Raw genomic sequence first — 12941 nt, forward strand, 5'->3', positions numbered from 1 at the left:
CAATGAAATGAAAACAATAATCATTTTGTAGCACGCATGATTTGAAATAGCAGATTTTTAACATGACATATATAGTGAAGACTAACCCTTTTGAAAAATGTCGGAACTTCACAAATTTAAAATGCAGTATTTGTTCAATTTGTAATAAAAATGGTTATAATTTGAATTGTCTCTTGTACACACACAATAAAAAAGGAGCTTAAAGATTGTTAGATTGACAAAAATTTGCTTCCCAACGTTATTGCCGTATAGTCAATATCTGTGATAAAGTAGAATTATTGGTTTAAACAATATAAATCAACATTAACGACTGAACTGAAATATAACACATCAATTGCATTAACTGCATAGAATATTAAATAAATGCTTACTGTTGTCATTTGTCCCAGGAACAATAAGATACTTACTCAGGTTATTCCACTGAATAGTAATCAGCTGAATATCTTTGTGTCGCTTTATGTGCACTGTTTTGTGTGAACATTGATTTCAATAAACTTAGATATTTACATGAATTCAGAACAGACTGATAACTGGGTGTGAAAGATCTTATTTAAGATTAGACAATTTTTATGATTCACTAGGTTTGCTGAACAAAACACAGTTAAGTCATCATGCAATAAACTGGATTAGAGAGAAATATGCAAATTCAATTTCAAATGGATGGACTCGGATATTTTCACAACATTTCAATCTTACATTCAATATAAATAGATGAATGGAAAACAAAAAACAAATTTCAGACAACTCATAAACAGATCAATAACTAAAAATTGATATATAGTAGGAAGTTGCATTTGTTTATTTAACTGAAGAAGAACTTGATTTTTTCCTCATATTTATACCTTTGAAGCATCAAGTTCTATGTGCAGTCTGAACTCAGCTCTTCAGAACAAACGAAAATCAAGGAATATCTGTACTTTGCATATTTCATCTTTGTGAGTGCAACATTATCAAATATTTTGCAAAGAACATTGATTGAGTGGAATTAGATACATTCTGCTATTCGCAGAATGAAGAAAATATATAGCAGATACTGTGATTATTGGAATGAACAACAAATGAAAACATATCTAATGTTGAATTGAAAGGCAATTCATTCGATTCTTAGATATTTTCTTATCAACATTCAGAGCTGCTCTGGCACAGCTCTGTGCAAGGTGGGAATTAAAATTGTACCCTCGGGTCTGGTAACAGAGACACGACCAGAGTTGCACAAGATTCCTTCATAACATTCCCAAACAGGCTGGGCAGGGCTGAAAAGTAATCAGATGTTTATTGTGATAATTGGATTGGAATTAAATGGTTGGATACTGTGTGTAATCTACTGAACATTCAGTAGTAATTTACAATAATGATGGGAGTTAACAAATGTCTTAATTAAACATGATTTTATGATCACTTGTGGAACGATAGCTTGACAGGATTATGTGATTAGTGTGCATTATATACAAAAAATCAATTTAATTATTCTATATGGTCAGAAGTTTCTCATTTTCTGAAATGCAAATTAAAATGTTTTTGATCTACACGTAAATTGGAACAAAATGATGAATTGGGCAATCAATGTGCCTATTCAGCTGAAGACAACTTTCATTCTTTCTGAAAATGTATGATTTCTAACAAGTCACCATTTCCTGTGATTGTTTAATGAAATAAGATAGATGCCAACCCTTTTTTGTATGCATCAAAAAATTCATGGGGATTTGAATGATTTTGCACATGAAAAATATTGAATTGTTATTGTGAATAAAAACACAATAAATATTAACATTGCAGTGATTTCCAATCAAATCAATTCAAAAGTGTTTCCAAGTTTAAAATGAAAAGCAATATTCAGAGTGATTGAGAGATTGTACATTGCAATGTCCTTGCATTAGTTATTATATGGAAACATAGTTTCACAATTACACCCCTTACCGAATTGAACAATTATTAGGTATTGGCAACAAATCGATTTGAAAACTTTTATTAATGAATTTAAGAATGATGAGGTATCTCCTCTTCCTATTCCACTGAGTAATGTTCAGAAACGAAGAGAAATATTGCAGTGTAAATTAACTGGTGTTCTCTCAATTCCAATTGCTGAAAAGACTGTGATCTTTCAAATAAGCAAAAGTCAGATATTTACAAATGATGTTGCAATGGCAATTATTGGTCTTTTGTGGGTATATTGGCCTGATCGAACAGGTTTTAATATTCTAGCACTCACACTAAGAAATATGAAAGGTATTAAAAGCGAAATGTTCTTGTTATCAAGCCTAAGTTAAAGTATTGCGTAATTATTGTATTTGATCATTGTTTCTAAAATCCTGATAGATAAATTGACTTAATATTTTGAATACACTTTGCACTGATGACGATTGTATATTCATTAAGATTAATAAACTGAAAATTAAAATATAAAACGTGACTTTAATAATTTAAAAAAACTCAGCAACGATTGAACACAGTTCAATTATTTTTGGTCGGTTCATGTCTATTTTATTAATGTAACCTTTATCATGATAAATGTTTAGACAAATGTCAGAACTAGGAAGAAAATTATTAGGCCGGGAAAGTGAGCATTATTATGAACAAAACATCGGGTTAATGATATTTGGTACAGGAAGTCATTTTGTCGCAAATGACTAATAATTGTGTGATTATTGTTCACTGACAACTAATGTTGGAAGAAAATGAAACTATCTCAAAATGAAATTAAAATAAATATCATTTTGGTGGTCACATGATTTGAAAAATGTCTTTACTTTAACTTAATGTGACATTTGAGCTGAAAAATCGTTCTTTCCCCCGCCCCCTCCCCCCACACACCCAGTGTAGTCTTTTCAATAATTTAAAATTTAGTATTAGTTGAAGTAAATAACAAATAGATGTACCTACATTGTTTTTTTGCACACGAAAAAAGTAAAACAATTTTAACATGAAAATGATATCGCTCTGCAAGTAATAATTTCACAGATAATAAGTGTTTGTATTGAATTTAAATGTCACCATAGCTGTAGGAGTGACTTCCCCTGACAGGGAATGAAGACTCAGGAGATCGGCAGTACTCAGGCAAGTGGAAAATGTTTACACATGCTGAAATCAGTTAATGAAGGGATCATCCCCCGAGGCCAAGTTCGGCAGGGAGGTCCATGACACACTGTAACGTTTACAGTAAAAAACAGTATTTTTACACACTTTCTGTATTACAATGGCCACATGCAACGTGGTTACAGTCCTTCCCTCCTTATACTGACACCCGATCCTGTAGAAAACCTAATCTTAGATGGACATCGCTATGGATAGCCCCAGCTTCCTCTTGTTTCATGGTGTTTACAGGTGCTATAATCGCCTGCCTTGGGATCTCTCTGTGCATTTTATTTCCGCAGATTACAAAATTAATTGCTGCAGTCCTATGGGTTTATCACTCTGCCTTATTCACTATTCTCAAGAGTATGTAATTAGAAACTTCTTAAATGTTCTGAGCAACTTTAAAATAGTAACTATTTCTGACAATCAAACTCTGTCTGCTTCCCTGATAGCAGCTGTGGAAGTTAGCTGGGCTCTATCCTACAACTGGTGTTTATTCATTCACTGGGGCAATCATTCTTTCATTAATGAAGTCAGGGTTGGTCATTTTTCTGTGTGCCTGCATTCTCTTATCACTATCTGGAATATGACTGTCTGGAATGGCATACTTATGGAATTGGAGTAGGATTGTGCAAAATGTTCTTTTTTTCATTAAGACTGTAAAAGACTGTTAGTCTTGTTAATCTACTCTCCACTATTTGTGTTTTAATTCCAAGGCAGGCTGCTCAGGGCATCCCTACAGCAGCAAATCAACAAGGATTTCAGCATTAAAATAAAAATCAACATTCGCTACCATTAGGAAACAGTACCATGCTATATGCTTAGGTCACTGAGACTTATTTCCAGACTTAAAGCCGATTATATTGGATTTGATCAATGATTAAATATTAGATATAAGTAACAATTAGTGTTAAAACTGGTCACTGCAAACAAAAAAATGATTAGAAATGTCATATTGCTATCTGTTACATGTAGAATTGAACATTAATTATTGGAGTCTAAAACAATCAGGCGTATCTTCATTTGTAAGACCGAATATTAATCCAATGATTTCTGTGAGCATTCACATTAGAAGATATCAGATATTTCCTGTCAGTGTTGGATGATGAATCATTGCTTGGTTTGTGGTTGTGTTGACCTGGAATAAAAGAGCCATTTTTCTTTGTAAAATTGGCACTACAAAATAGTGACTTAAATTGAAATATGAATCTCACGATATTTGTTACAATACCTAAACTGAATTACTGTGTGATTGTTGAACTAATAATGAATTTGTAATCTATTTTAGAACACTGACACATTAAGGTGATTCAATATTTCCAAGCGGGTTTGCTGTGATATGGATTACATAATAATTAGTATCAGTGAACTGAGCATTAGAATGCTGGCATGATGTTTTGGAAAATACATTCGATATGCAGTCATTATTAATCATTCAACATTCTCAGATACTCCTGCAATCTGTACTTGCTGACTCAGCTTTTCTTCTGTAGAAATACAATATATAATCCATGCAAATTTTCTTGTCATCAATATTCACACATTTGTGTAAGCATTACAAAGAAAATAATTAGACAAGGAACACGGGAATTATAGCAAAAAACAGCAGCATTTACAGAGGAAATTTTTAAACATTGTCTCTGACTAAATACATGAAAAAGTTTAATGGGGATTTGTTACAATGTGCTGAGCCGCAATTACATTTTTATCATGATGACTGAGGAACCCTATCAGAAAACTCGCCTATATTTAGGAATTCCTTTACCTCAAAACATGCTACTTTCAGCATCCTTCATCGTAAACAATGAAGTGTGATTATTGGGGTGGCGAAGATGTAGTGTGTAAATTATAAGAAGGTATCTTGTATATATTTGAGATGTTGTGAAAGCGTGATGTTTGCTGTGGCTATTCGTCTTGAGAACAATACAATATTTACAAAAGATTTTGCACTGAACAGTAGTTAGGTGGCCTTGAATACCATCGTGTGGCTTTATGTGCAGTGATTACTTTTATTTCAAGAGCTTTGAGATATTTTCCATGATTTGTAAAATGATTAATAATTTTGTGACAAACGTCCACATATGGTTATGAGCTGGATTTAAAGAATCCAATGTGTTGGTGTGAAAACCCTTCATTGTTGACATTTGCAAGCGAGGTGTATAATGCTCAGGCACTGGCTGGAAGTCAAGGTGTAAGAAAATCTGATTCATCCTGGAGCTGATTGATTCCAGCTGCTGTTTGACTTAGTTTAACTAATTTTGTATTTGTCCCGATTTCGCTGCCTGTCGGTGAATTTAGAACGTCCAATTTCAGTCCAAGGGTCACTTCACATCACTGGAGAGTTAAAATATAATTCACATATTGTGATAACAATGAATTTTCAATTAAAATTTGTGTTTTCACAAACAAAACGATTGGATGTTTTCCGGGAATTAAAAATGACATTGATTAAATATTTATTAAGATTGATAAACTGAGAATTATAATCTAGTTGCAGGAATGTTAAGCTGTTAAACCACAGACTTAGGACTGTTTTGATTTGGAGTGATTTGGAGGCGACAGTGTTGGACTGGGCTGTACAAAGTTAAAAATCCAACACCACCACGGCTATCGTCCAACAGGATTATTTTGCTGAACTAGCTCTCAGAGCGCTGCTCCATCATCAGGCGGAAGCTAGTGCTTCCAAATAAACCTGTTGGACTATAGCCTGGTGTTGAGTAATTTTTAACTTTGTTTTTTAGAAGGAATGTTTTCTTTTATTCAAATATACAGGCTTTTCAAGAATTCTATCTAGCCTTCTGTGATTTTCTTTTAGAGACCACTCATGTATAATTCATACAATTTTCACTGAAATCAGTATTTCAAATTTCCATCAGATTTAAGATGAAAATGAGTACCAAGTAATGAGTACTTCCACGAATGGAAAATACAATAAATTCAATTTACAGAGGCAAGATTCAAGTTCGATCTGAATAAGCAAATAAACACTTTGAATGGAAAATATCTGAAAACGTTTACATTTAAATTTGGACGAAGTCAAATTACTTCTTTTTGAAATACATGGCCTGAAAACTTTTTTGAAAATATGAACAAATCAGGACTATCAACATGTCTTGCTGTCAAGTGTCGTCGGCCAATTGTCATAAAGAATAAATACCACTTTCAGCAACAAGTATCATGTGTAATTACTGAATTGAAAAGTAAGTTGATAGCTCTTGTATTTGTTCGCAAAATGATAACCAGATGTTTACTGTGGTTATTGCGCTCAGTAACAATATGATCAAGATCAATGGCTGTTAGAATCATTGGCCACTCGTAAATAAGAACAGACACTGCTTTGAGCAACAAGTATCATGAATAATTACTGAACAGAAATTTCAGAGACACCCATTGTATTTATTGGAGGGAATGATGACCAGACGCTTACTGTGGTGATTAATCTCAGGAACAATAAGACAATTACTCAGATGATTTCCTGAACAGTAATTAGATGGTCATGAAGACCATTGTGTGGCTTTATGTATCGTGCTTTGTGTGAGCATTGATTTCAATAACATTGTGATAGTATACAAATGTGCAGCTGAGGTGACTTGGCCATGCTAAATTGCCCATAATGTTCACGGATGTTTAGGTTAGGTGTATTAGATTTTGTTAGAGTGGTGCTGGAAAAGCACAGCAATGCATGCAGTATCAGAGGAACAGTAAAATCGACGTTTTGGGAAAAAGCCCTTAATTAGGAATGCAGCCTGTATTCCTGATGAAGGGCTTTTGTCCAAAACATCGATTTTAATGTTCCTCGCATGCTGCCTGAACTGCTGTGCTTTTCCAGCACCACTCTAATCTAAACTCTGGTTTCCAGTATCTGCAGTCATTGTTTTTACCTAGGTTAGGTGTATTAGTCAGGGGAAATGTCGAGTAATCGAGCAAAGGAGTGTCTGGGTGGGTTAATCTTTGGATGGTCAGTGTGGACTGTTGGGCCAAATGGCCTGTTTCAACACTGTAGGGATTCTATGACTCTATGATTCTATGATTTTGGATTAAATTGATAGGTGAGTGCTAAAGATACTACTTAAAGTCAACAAAATCTTTAAGTTTAGCAAGGTACTTTGAAGCCATCATGCATGAAGTGAGATACGTGAGTGAGAGAGAGAGAGACAGAGAAATTAATGTTCAAATGAAAACACGCTAATAGTTTCACAGCATATCAATCTTACATTCACTATGAAAAGGTGAATGGAAAATAAAAACAAATTCCTGACAATTCATGAATGACTAATAATTAGAACTTTAATTTGATCAATGCACATACCAGTATTTAGATGAATTGCAATGTTTAGTTACAAATGTAGGTGATCAGCTGACCAATGAATAAAATGAAGTTGCATTTGGTTATTTTGCTGAAGAGGAATTTCGACTGTTAATATTTTCCTTTTTATAATTTCCGAACTGCTCTGACACATCTCCGCTGAAGGTGGAAATTGAAATCATTCCTCCTGATGTTGTCATAGAGAAACTGTCAGAGCTCCACAAAAACCCGTCATAATGTTACCATCCGGGAAGGGCAAGTGTATAGTCATATATTTACGGCGGCAACTCAAATGAAAATTAATCAGATGTTTCTTGTAATTATTTGAATGGGAATTAATTGCGTATGTCCTGTGTGTAATGAACTGACAAACCGAATTAGTAATTTACAGTAATGATGTAACAAAGCAATAATGACTTTAATTAAATATGAATCTCGTGATTATTCATGATAAGAAAAAACCGAATCATTTGATCAGTGTACACTGATGAACGAAACTTAATCAATCAAATAGTTCTATATGTTCAATGCTTTTTATCACAGAATGAAAAGAAAATTAATATGCATTTGCAACATAAATGATTAGGAAAATAAATGAGAATTTTAAATGATTTTGTTCCATGAAAAGTGATTAACTTGTATTGTGTTTATAGATACAGTAAATGTTAACATTGAAGTTAAACATAATTAAATCAATTCAACTGTTTCCACGGTCAAAATAAAAATTGATATTCACAATGCCCACTGCAAAATCTTTACTTTATTTAATTTATGAGCCATAATTTCGTAGTAATACTTTGAACTATATTGAACAATGATTAGATAATAGCAACAATTGAATTGCCAAAATAATATCATTTCATTTAAGAATACTGAGAAATTTCAGTTAATTATTTCACTGAGCAATGTGGAGAAACGACCTGGAGTCATTCTAATGAAAAGTAATTACAGTTCTCTGAACGCTTCAGGCTGAGATTACCACGATCATTCAAATGAGCAATTATCATATATTTACAATGAGGCATCGAATGGGAAGTCATTGGTTCCATTATGGGATCGTTCACCTAAACAGTAAATTGATTTTTAAGTTGGAGTGTTCGTTCGAAGAAACAATTGATGGAATTAAAATGCGAATCGCACTATATTTGTTAGAAAGACTAACTCCAATAACTGTGCAAATTACTGTCATGGCAGTGACTGGAAAATTACGTTGTAATCTAAAAAAAAGATTCAATATTTTAAAAGCACTTTGTTGTGATGATGATTGGGTATTCATTTAGTTCAGTAAACTGAAAAATATAATATGGTAGCGAGCTTTATGATTCACAAAAATGAGCCATTCAGTGATTATTCAGCAGAATTGCTTTTGTTTCAAAAATGCAGGATTACAAGAATTACATGTTTCCATCCATTGGTTTGCTTATTGAGATGTAGCTTTAATTTACAACTTTTTGTTCATGGCCAATGTTTAGACATTCATGTCAGACGTATGAAATAAATAAGTAGATAGTGAAAGTGCACATTGCAGTGAACATAAGATACAGGGATCTTCCATAATTTTGTGATTATTGCACATCGACAAATAACTCGAGAGTAAAAAATAATTAGAAATCGACATGGAAAGCAGTTTTTTTTCTTATAAGAAATTGAAAGAAATCCTTATGCATTGCACATGGTTTGAAAACACATCAGTCACCAAAACACCAAGGTCATAAAAATCATCGGTTTAAGACAATAAGACCCGTAATGAAGAGTATTGTGCTCAATGGTATTTAGAGGACCTTGAACATCTTCATGTCGTTCTTGCAGAGAAAACTCTTTCATTCAACAGTTCTAATTGAGCACAAACAGCCAAGTTTCTGGTATTGAGATGGGGTATGTCAGGTTTCAGGAGTGGCAGGTTTATGGGGTATGTCAGGTTTATGGGTGGCACGGTGGCACAGTGGTTAGCACTGCTGCCTCACAGCGCCAGAGACCTGGGTTCAATTCCTGCCACAGGCAACTCTCTGTGTGGAGTTTGCACATTCTCCCCGTGTCTGCGTGGGTTTCCTCCGGGTGTTCCGGTTTCCTCCCACACTGCAAAGATGTGCAGTTCAGGTGAAGTGGCCATGCTAAATTGCCTTATTATTAGGTAAGGGGTACATGTAGGGGTATGGGTGGGTTTGCTCTTCGGCGGGGCGGTGTGGACTTGTTGGGTCAGTTTCCACACTGTAAGTAATCTAATCTAAAAAGAGATTGATTGTGTTCAGACACTCTCTAGTCCGAGGCACAGACGGACGTTTCTGTGGCCAGCAACAAAAAATCATAATTATGTGTTGCCTCCCTGGTGCAGGATCAAGGATGTCTCCGAGAGGGTGCAGAATATTCTCTCAGGGGAGAGGGATCAGCAGGAGGTCATTGTACACATTGGAACAATAGGAAGGAAAAAGGATGATTTTCTGAAGGGAGAAAATAGAGTGTTAGACAGGAATTTAAAAAGGAGGTCTTCGAGAGTAATAATATCTGGATTACTCACGGTGTTACAAGCTAGTGAGGACAGGAATAGGAGGATAGAGCAGATGAATGCATGGCTGAGCAGCTGGTATAGATGGCAACCAGTTTCTAGTGGAGTGCCACAGTCCTGGGACAACATATTAATAATGACTTGGGTGAGGGAAGTGAATGTACTGTCACCAAGTTTGTAAATCAGTAGGAAGGCAAGTGGGCAGAACATTCTAGATAGGTTAAATGTGTGGGTGAAAACTTGGCATGTGGAATATAAGGAGGAGAAAGTCAGGAAAAATGGAAGAGTTTAATATTATTTAAATGGAGAAATACTGCAGATAGCTACAGAACAGAGGGATTTGGAATTCCACATCTGTGAATCAGAAAAAGCTGACATTGGAGTTCAGTGAGTAATAGAGAAGGTAAATGGAATGGTGGAACCAAAATCTGCAATTGCTGGAAAAACGCAGTACTGAAGAAGAGTCATTGGACCCAAAATATTAACTCTGTTTTCTCTCCACAAATGCTGCCAGACTTGCTGAGTTACTCAGTCAATTTCTGAATTTGTTTCTGATTTCCAGCAATCACAGTTCTTTGGATGTATTTTTTAACACATTGCTGGTTTTTATTTCAACGGGAATACAGTACAGCCTTCATCCTTTCAAAAGAGTCTCACAATCTGCTAAGCAGACCACTTTTTGCTTGTTTAGTTGACAAACTTGTTAAAGGCAAGATATCCAGCGAAAATTATGCACAAATTTCCAGTAAGCTCACACATTCCTGAACATTTACCAATTTGTCATTTAGTTTTAGGAAAAAATGAATTCTATTAAAGTCTTCACTTTTGCTGTCCTTGGCAATATCTGTGAATATGTGTGTGTGACTGCCTGCTTGTGCATGTTTGTTTGGGATATGTGTGTCTTTGTGTGTGTGTATGGGTGTCTGTCTGTGTATATGTATGTGTTTCTGAGTGTCTCAATATAGCGATAGGAGGTATATTTAGTAAGTTTGCAAATTATACCAAAATTGGAGGTGTCCTTCGAAGTGGAAATAATTGTCAGTTTGGAAGGTGTTGTCGAAGGATTTTTGGGAAACGTTTGCAGTGCACCTTGATTCAACTCAGCATCGGTGGTGGATGGAGTAGATGTTTGTAAGGCGGGTACAATTACAACACTTGAAAAGCATCTGGATTCAGATGCTGATAACTGGGACTAGGTTTATCCAAGTTATCTGATGGATGCCAGCCACTTAAACAAAGTGTCTATTTCCGTGCTGTACAACTCCACGACTCTGTGAATCTTGATTTGCAATTCTAATGTAGCAAATTGCAATTCGAGTATTTGGAGTCAAAGCCAAATCACTTGTTGCTGATTCACTCGATCGAACTTCAGGTCCACCATGGTTCTGTTAATTTCAATTGACGGGGTTGGCAGAGTTTAATGGTTTGGAGATCAGAGTTGACATAATACAAGATGGATGGATTAGTCTAAGGATTTCCGTTCAGAACAGTCGCCTAATATTTCCAGGCAGTGATAGTACTCGATCAGAATTAGAACCCGTTTCAATTGTTTGCCTTGATTTGCCTTGTGGAGAGGCAGGAATTGTTACCATTAACAGCTCAGTTTGTTTATACCAGAGAATGGAACAGCACAAACTCCAGGCAATTGCATATATCAAGTTAAAAATCACACAACACCAGGTTATAGTCCAACAGAATTAAACCTGTTGGACTATAACCTGGTGTTGTGTGATTTTTAACTTTGTACACCCCAGTCCAACACCAGCATCTCCAAATCATGGCATAGATACATGATGGCGGGGAGTTGAGGTTAATTATTTTTGAACGAATGTCACATTTCATCAAGGTAAGGAGGTAAATCCCTACCATCTTCATTCAGTAGTTACTATTGGCTGTGCACTGCCTGAGGGGCCACTGGAGCCGGATTCAATCATCGGGAAAAGCATGGTGAGTGGGACTAGGGAAGGAGCCCATACAGAGTGACAGCTGACGCAGACAATGAGAGGCTGCAGTACATCCCTCTGTGCTGCACCATTCCCTGTGTCCAGCTCTGTTCCAGTGGGTTGCTGCAATCTCATTGATACTCTGTCAGAGACACACTACCGGCTTGTTAGTGACGTACACTCGGCCCCAGCGTAGCTGATTGGTACATTGCTGGTCATCTACATTCACTATCAAACAGTTTCATAGAAAAGATTAAATGAATTCACCTGGACAAACGGATCGTTTACTCTGGTCAGAAGATCTGGAAATGACTAGGCAGCAATGAAACTGTCAGCCGTGAGCTATAGGTCTTTGTTCACAGTCAGGCTGATGGTAAATGTAGGAAGCGGCTGGGTCCTAAGGTAGTCAGGGAGACGACAAGTATCGCTTCTCAGCCTTTTGGCTAAGATCATGTGTAGTTCTGTTCTTGTCAGTTTTAATATCTGATAAGTCCCTGATTTAGGGACTGAATATTAATCTGATTTTTGCAGGACGAAGTTGTGTCAGGAGCTTGCTCCGATAACTTCACGCATCATCCCAGTATTGCAGTGTTTCGGGGAATGGTGCACGTCCCCACTAAAAAAGGCGAACAGTAGATTTATTTTTTATATGTTGTATTCTTTATGATCCGAATGCGGAAAGCTTTCGGTTAGTCAAGTCAGACTTGCCTTCGTGCTAATCAGCTTGTTCTACCATCCGATTCGTTTGAGTCTTTCTGCGTGTTATGTTCAGCACTCACTCTTAATGTTGTCACTTCATCCCCGGTACATGCTGCCTCTTCCCACCAACTCCAATTCCCAACAACAGAAGTTTTACAAAGTTACCCACCAGCTCTACCTAATGGCAAACGGCATTTCAGAAAACAAAAGGGAGAACATGAAGCTATTGAAGTAATCAACAGTTCGGATTTTGATGATGATGAGAGTCACTTTGATGTATTAAATGAGAGATTTTAAGAACAATGTGAAGCAAAGATCTGATGTATTTAAGGCACAGAGTCAGAGAGATGTGCAGCACAGAAAAAGATCCTTCAGCCCAACTCGTCCATGGCAACCAGATATCCTAACCTAATTTCGT

The 12941-nt window shown here is 35.9% G+C and overlaps 1 non-coding gene across 1 annotated transcript; it reads left to right on the forward strand.

Annotated features, from left to right (window-relative positions):
* The first annotated feature begins 12247 nt into the window (after positions 1 to 12247).
* Positions 12248 to 12438, forward strand: LOC140471918 (U2 spliceosomal RNA). Its single transcript, XR_011957283.1, has one exon. It is a non-coding gene; the product is annotated as a U2 spliceosomal RNA (small nuclear RNA).
* Positions 12439 to 12941: the final 503 nt, after the last annotated feature.

This window comes from Chiloscyllium punctatum, unplaced genomic scaffold, assembly GCF_047496795.1.
Source record: "Chiloscyllium punctatum isolate Juve2018m unplaced genomic scaffold, sChiPun1.3 scaffold_202, whole genome shotgun sequence".
NCBI lineage: Eukaryota > Metazoa > Chordata > Chondrichthyes > Orectolobiformes > Hemiscylliidae > Chiloscyllium > Chiloscyllium punctatum.